Source organism: Thunnus maccoyii, chromosome 8 (assembly GCF_910596095.1).
Source record: "Thunnus maccoyii chromosome 8, fThuMac1.1, whole genome shotgun sequence".
Classification (NCBI taxonomy): Eukaryota; Metazoa; Chordata; class Actinopteri; order Scombriformes; family Scombridae; genus Thunnus; species Thunnus maccoyii.
Genome location: NC_056540.1, coordinates 26132196 through 26138195, shown reverse-complemented (window position 1 = coordinate 26138195; position 6000 = coordinate 26132196). Strand labels below are relative to the sequence as shown.

Sequence of the window (6000 nt, the reverse complement as noted above, 5' to 3'; positions counted from 1 at the left end):
CTCAGATTTATCTGGTGACCCTTTGGAGGGGCCCTGACCCCTATGTTGGGAACTACTGGACTAAACGAGCTAACTGTATATAAAGTAGTTTAAAAAACTAGCTCCACCTCTAGCTGCTACAACAGTAACATGCTACTTACACACTGATGCTTCAGTATTAATGATATAATTTAATATATAATAATATATCAGTCAGAGGGACCAAACCACTATTTTTACTTTTACACTTTAAGTACATTCTGCTGCTAATACGTATGTACTTTTACTTGAGTATGATTTTTCATTCAGGACTTTTACTTGTAATGGAGTATTTTTACATTGCTGTATTGGTACTTTTACTTAAGTAAAGGATCTGAATACTTCTTCCACCAGTGCCCTACTGTATATAGGCCTACTCTGTACTGCTATATAGTGTAGCCTTTTGTTGACAATGTTAACGTTTTTATGGTGAATTGCCCTTTAAATGGAGCGAAGTTCAGTTCAGGAAGCTACATCAGTGCGTTGCTACACACACGACATTGTTTACCCGTCATTGTAACATATCCAACGCATCCTTTGGCGGTCAGTTTAAACTTCCCACTGTGTTTTTGATGATTCTGCAGTTGAAACATTGCAACCAACATTTGTTGCGACTCATTTAACATTTCATGATGAAGCTCACCTGTTAACAGTCAAACAATGTTATAAGGCTTTGTTGGAGGAAATACATTTGTTAGTCACTGCTTCTGGTTTTCCTTGACGCCATGCTATCAGCTGTCGGCCTGAGTGAAGCTCTGGAAGCTGGAAAGGTGTTTTCTGTCCTGCACTGTGGGTGACTTGGGAACTCTGCAACTATTTACTGAGACTTTTCACTTCACCAAGTAAGTTATCACTGCTTTTGCTAACTGTCACACTCTGTGTGTTGTTGTTTTCACTCTGTTTAGTAAATGTTTGTGTGCTTGATTAGCCTGTATCACTAAGCTAGGAGGTGCTGATGCTAATGGGTGCATCTTCTCGTGGTCAATGTCTTGTTGTGTATATGTTGTTTTCTATCTTCCCATATGTATGTTTTTGCATTTAGTCTACGCATTAATGGTGAATTGCTTTCTTGTTGCGAATGAGCCACATTTTTATTTTATTTGTTGTTTGGTGGATGCATAATGCTGCTTCTTTGCTGATTTATATATTGGTCAGATATGAATAATCATGTTTGTGGATCATTATTGATTGTCATTTTAGTTAGTCATGGGCTGAACATTATTTCCTCCTAAGTTTCTTTTTTTTTTGGGGGGGGGTTGCAATTGGCAACTATAAACTTGGGCCTTTGTAGAAGGTGGTATAACATTAGCTTTATGTAACATAAATTGTGTCCTCTTGCACAGAGCTCATACACTTTTTCACTTTAAGTTTGGCTTCATGGGAAACGTATAGTAATTGCTCTGGTCATGCACATGCAGCCACACACGTCTTATTCAGCTAAGGATTAGTGGAATAGTTCAACTCAAAAGTAATAGGTTTTTATATGTCTGCTTGTTTTACTGTTCTTCATCATTATTATAAATGCATCATAATAAGCAGAAGACATTTTTGACTTTCATAGTAGGAAACAGCACAGGTGTTATAATAAAATTAATGAAGTCATGGTAAGTGCAGCAGTAAACCATGATGACAGTGAGCCAGCATGCACAATAATAGGACCCTGAAACCGAAACCAGCCTTCATTAATTGCATTAAGGGCTGTGCTGTACTGTGACATGCCACAATGTCTTCCACGAAAAAAGGCCTACCGCTCAGCTCCCGTTCTGTATCACTGCTGCCAGCTTTCAGCTTATCCATGCACTGCTGATTATGAATGCAACATGCCAATCATGAATGTCTGTGATTTTAATATGCATTAGTGAATAATTATCAGCTGCATGGCCGCCGTGTCTCGACCCGCGGCTGTGTTTTACGTGGATTGCTGTGTTTTGATCTGTTTATCTCTGTTTTCAATGATAATACATTCCCCGTGATGGTTGGAGATAATGGGAGAGGCCACATAGTGACGTGTGACGATGGCTTACAAATAATATGATTCCACATAATGAGTGGCACCGGATTCTGTATATAATGTGGTTTTGGGAGGGAAATTTATTATAGAGCTGAAACAATTAATAAATGAATCACTCAGTCAGTCGTCAGAAAATTCATTGGTACCTGTTTTAATAATCGTATAATCATTTCAGTCATTTTTCCGGCATTTCACTGTCAAGTGTGACTATTTGATGCTTTTGTCTGTCATATATGAAAATATATTTTTGGGTTTTGTAAAATAAAACTACACATTTGAATATGCTAACTTAGGTTTTGGGAAATTGGGCTGGCATTTTTCACTTTTTTCTGGCATTTTATAGACTAAAATGTCAATCGATGAATTAAGAAAATAATCGGCAGGTTGATCTATAGTGAAAATAATTGTGGGTTGCAGTTGTAGTTTCTTCTGTTCAGAGCTGGGTGTATATGCTTGCACAGAGTACTGAGGTTAAAGCCCAGATAGCAAATATCAACTCAGTATTCCCCATAAATAATCTGCTCCACTTGAGCTGCCTCGCTGAACTGTGCTAATGTTCCTGCACCTTTTTCCCTCTTGCTCTTTTTCTCCCTTGTTACCTAATTACGCTTCTCAAAATATCCAGCTTTTAGATTTCATCAGTGCACCATTAGTTTCCCACGAGTCTCTTGAGTGTAATTCTGCTGTAGGACTGAAAAGGTGTGACCTCTCACCTGTCTGTCTAAACATATCATCCGAAAGTCTCCCAGTGGAGCATCTGCCGCTGAGTCCGGGTGTACAACACCATCAGCTGGGATTTCATCATCCCAGTTCATTCTCTACACATCAAATAAATCTTAAGTGTTGTTGGGGAAGGGCATATGGGCCGTGTGCATGTATTTGTGTCTACGTACGTGCTTACCTGCGTGTCTGTTGTGTTGCGAGCGTGTGTGTCTGTGAGTGCACCTGTGGTAGTGAGTCTGACCTTGGGGGAGAAGTTTGGCAGGCATCTCAGGCATCTGGAGCATAGCTCAGTGGAGCTGGACTATAGAGAATTCATGTGTTCATGAGTTGTGTCCTTTTGTTGTCGGGGAAGTCACTCATGTGAATATGGGAGAAGAGGAATGTGAGAGTGTGTGTTTGTGGGGACGTCGGAGGTTATCATCAGAACTGGTGTGAGTTCAAGAAGAGAGGCTGCGATGTGGATTGTACGCAAATGACCTAGCTAAAATTATTAAAATGACTTAATGATTAGAAATTCCTATTCCTATTGAATTCTGTACTTTGGTTGTTTAAATAATAAAATGAAGCTTTTGTTTAGTGCTGAAATCAGTTAGTCAACTGACAAGAATGTATTGAGTTTTAATAATAGCCTATATTATCTGTTTTGAGTCATTTATTGAGTAAAAACTGCAACGTTGTTCTCTTGCTCAAGTTTCTCCAAGTTTCTTTTGTCTTCTTGCTTTTCTTCAATTCACGTCAGTGTAAATTAAATCACACTGAGCGTTTGCACAGATGGTCAGACTAAATAAGAAGTCTGAAAACATTTGGGCTTTTTACAGACTAAATAATTAATTCATTATTTTAAAAAATGTATAAAAACAATATTCACTGCTCTGTTTGTTTTATATATTTTGTAGGCAGTGGTTTAAATCGTGGTTCTAACAAACAAAAATGATTTTAATATTGGAAATATGTTTATTTGTTACTTTTTGTCAAATTTCAGCAAAAAAAAAAGGTACATAATCATCATGAGCTTTTCAAAAACTATTTTTTAAAAACATCACATGTTAATGTTAAAGTCAAGGCAGTGAGACAAACGGAGATTAAGAGAAAAAAACAAATTGCAGCAGAGAGTGAGAACTCACTGGTACTGGTCTTCCCCCCCCCCCCCTATGGGGCTTAGAGCCTGACAGATAGTGATGTATGCCACAAGGGATTCCTCACACTGTCTTACTGTTAATTTGCTAACTCATACTCCCTCCTACTGCCTCTGTCGATGTCTTAGAGCGCTGTAGGTCGAATCACACACACGGAAGAGGAGATATCTTATTTTAAGAGACTACTGGAATATCTTTGCATGATTAACAGTTTAAAAAAATCCTTATTTATCTCATACTGGCCTTTTATGCAGCCCCTCAGTTCAGCCTCTGTCTGAAACAGGCCGTTTAATCTCCTGTATGTTTAATGCTCCTGATGAACTTTGACCATGTTTAACTACATCATAGCAGTATAAAATAACAGAAAACCACAAAAAGCATGATGTCTCCTTCAATTCACTCTATAATTAATCTAATTGAATGTGGTTCAACTTAAGACCCTTCACCTCATTGATCTTTACCCACAGAGACCCTTGAACTCTTGAAACTGAGCTTTTACCCTTTTATAAAAGTGTCATCTAATTGACCCAAGACTGTGTTATTTTACTAATTTCACAAGGAGTCCATTTGCTTTGATTATCACAGGGTTTTCTTCTATCTACCAAGGACTCAACGAGTGTAATAGTATTTGAAACCAGAGGATATTTGCAGCAATAAGTGTCCTTTTTTGGCTTCGGTGCAGCAGAATCACAAAATGAGGGCTTCTGTTGAGAGCTGACACTTAAGATCATAATAGAAGAGAAGAGATAGCAGTTGCAATAGTCCTGTGACCATGAAATGACCTCTTGAATGTGCTTTACAGTGTGCTTCAGATTGCTGATGTTTATCTGTGTAGAAATGTGGTTGGAGGCACGGAGTTCCCCCTTGTTTTAACGTTATGTGTTATCTAGTCTAATGTTTGCCTCTAAGGGAAGAGGACTGTTTTCCCATGACCACCACCCATGTAGTATCATACATCAATATGACACATGCTCCTGCCTCATATCCCCAACCTGAGCCTTTTTTGAAGATTCAGCAGTTCCTAACTACATAACACCTTGTTCCTACTGTTTGGCTTTGTGTGCTGTAAATACACCGTGTCCTTGAGGCAAAAACACATCCGTCCAGAAACAAAAGTTTGGTTAACATATTTCATAGGCCATCTGGATGCACCGCACTGCTCACACTATGATGGATTCACTTGCATTTGTGTAATTTGTATGGGTAGTTCTCTAGTAGTGCTGTAATATGGCAGACATGGTATTATTGGTTATTATTCTAATAACATATATATATTTTAAAGTAAAATATTGTGTTGCAGTGACCCTCGTCGTATTATTTCAAATTTTAAGAATAAAGGTTGCTGTCTCATTTCCTGGGGATGCCTTTCTTAGAGAATAACCCTCCATCTGTGCTCTAAACCACTGTTATTTTGATGTTTATGAGTTATAGTGTCATAGTTACTCATTGTTGTTTTAATATAAATCTGTTATTTCTGTTCTGGGGAAAAAACACATTGAATCTGGTCTCAGAGGCCTAATCAGCTCCATATTCACCAGCATACTGCCATCTAGTGGTCTCAGCAGGACTTTCATCCCAGTAGATCCATTTTGCACTCAAAATACCTGATCTCTCCCAAACAAATTGGATTCATAATGTATGGCTTACATTACACACCGTTTATATCATATCTGGGGCTGTAGACAAACCCTCGCAGTAAATCTATTCTGTAATATCCTCCAGCCCTCTGTGTGACATTGCCAATAAGATGGAGAATTGGTGATATGATGTATGAGTGGCCAAGGTGAATGTATTGTTTTAACCAAAAGGGCACCAGCTGCAGTCACAGAGTTGTGGCGTGGAAAGTGGAAATCTGACCTATTGGTTTAGAGCGGATAAAAACACATTCCCCCTGACCTTTCCGCTTCATTACCCACTATGATACCTCATAAATTGAGGAGAATACAGTGCTGGTGTCACGTCAGAAGCGAGTAGGGAGCTACAGTTTTTTTTTTTTTTTTCCTCTCTCTGTTTATCCCTTTCTGCTTTGATGTGAAAGTCAGACTGTATGGACAACTTTATTTTTTACTGAGTGTGTTTCGTGACCGTGTTGGCCTTTTAAGATGTCTGTTA

General features: G+C 38.5%; 1 long non-coding RNA gene across 1 annotated transcript in view; it reads left to right on the top strand.

The window, feature by feature from the left end:
* Nucleotides 1-384: 384 nt before the first annotated feature.
* Nucleotides 385-6000, top strand: part of LOC121902258 — a 101063-nt gene continuing 95447 nt past the window's right edge. Inside the window, exons 1-2 of the long non-coding RNA XR_006097501.1 lie at nt 385-561; nt 754-860. This is a non-coding gene — a long non-coding RNA (uncharacterized LOC121902258). The remainder of the gene's footprint in view (nt 562-753; nt 861-6000) is intronic.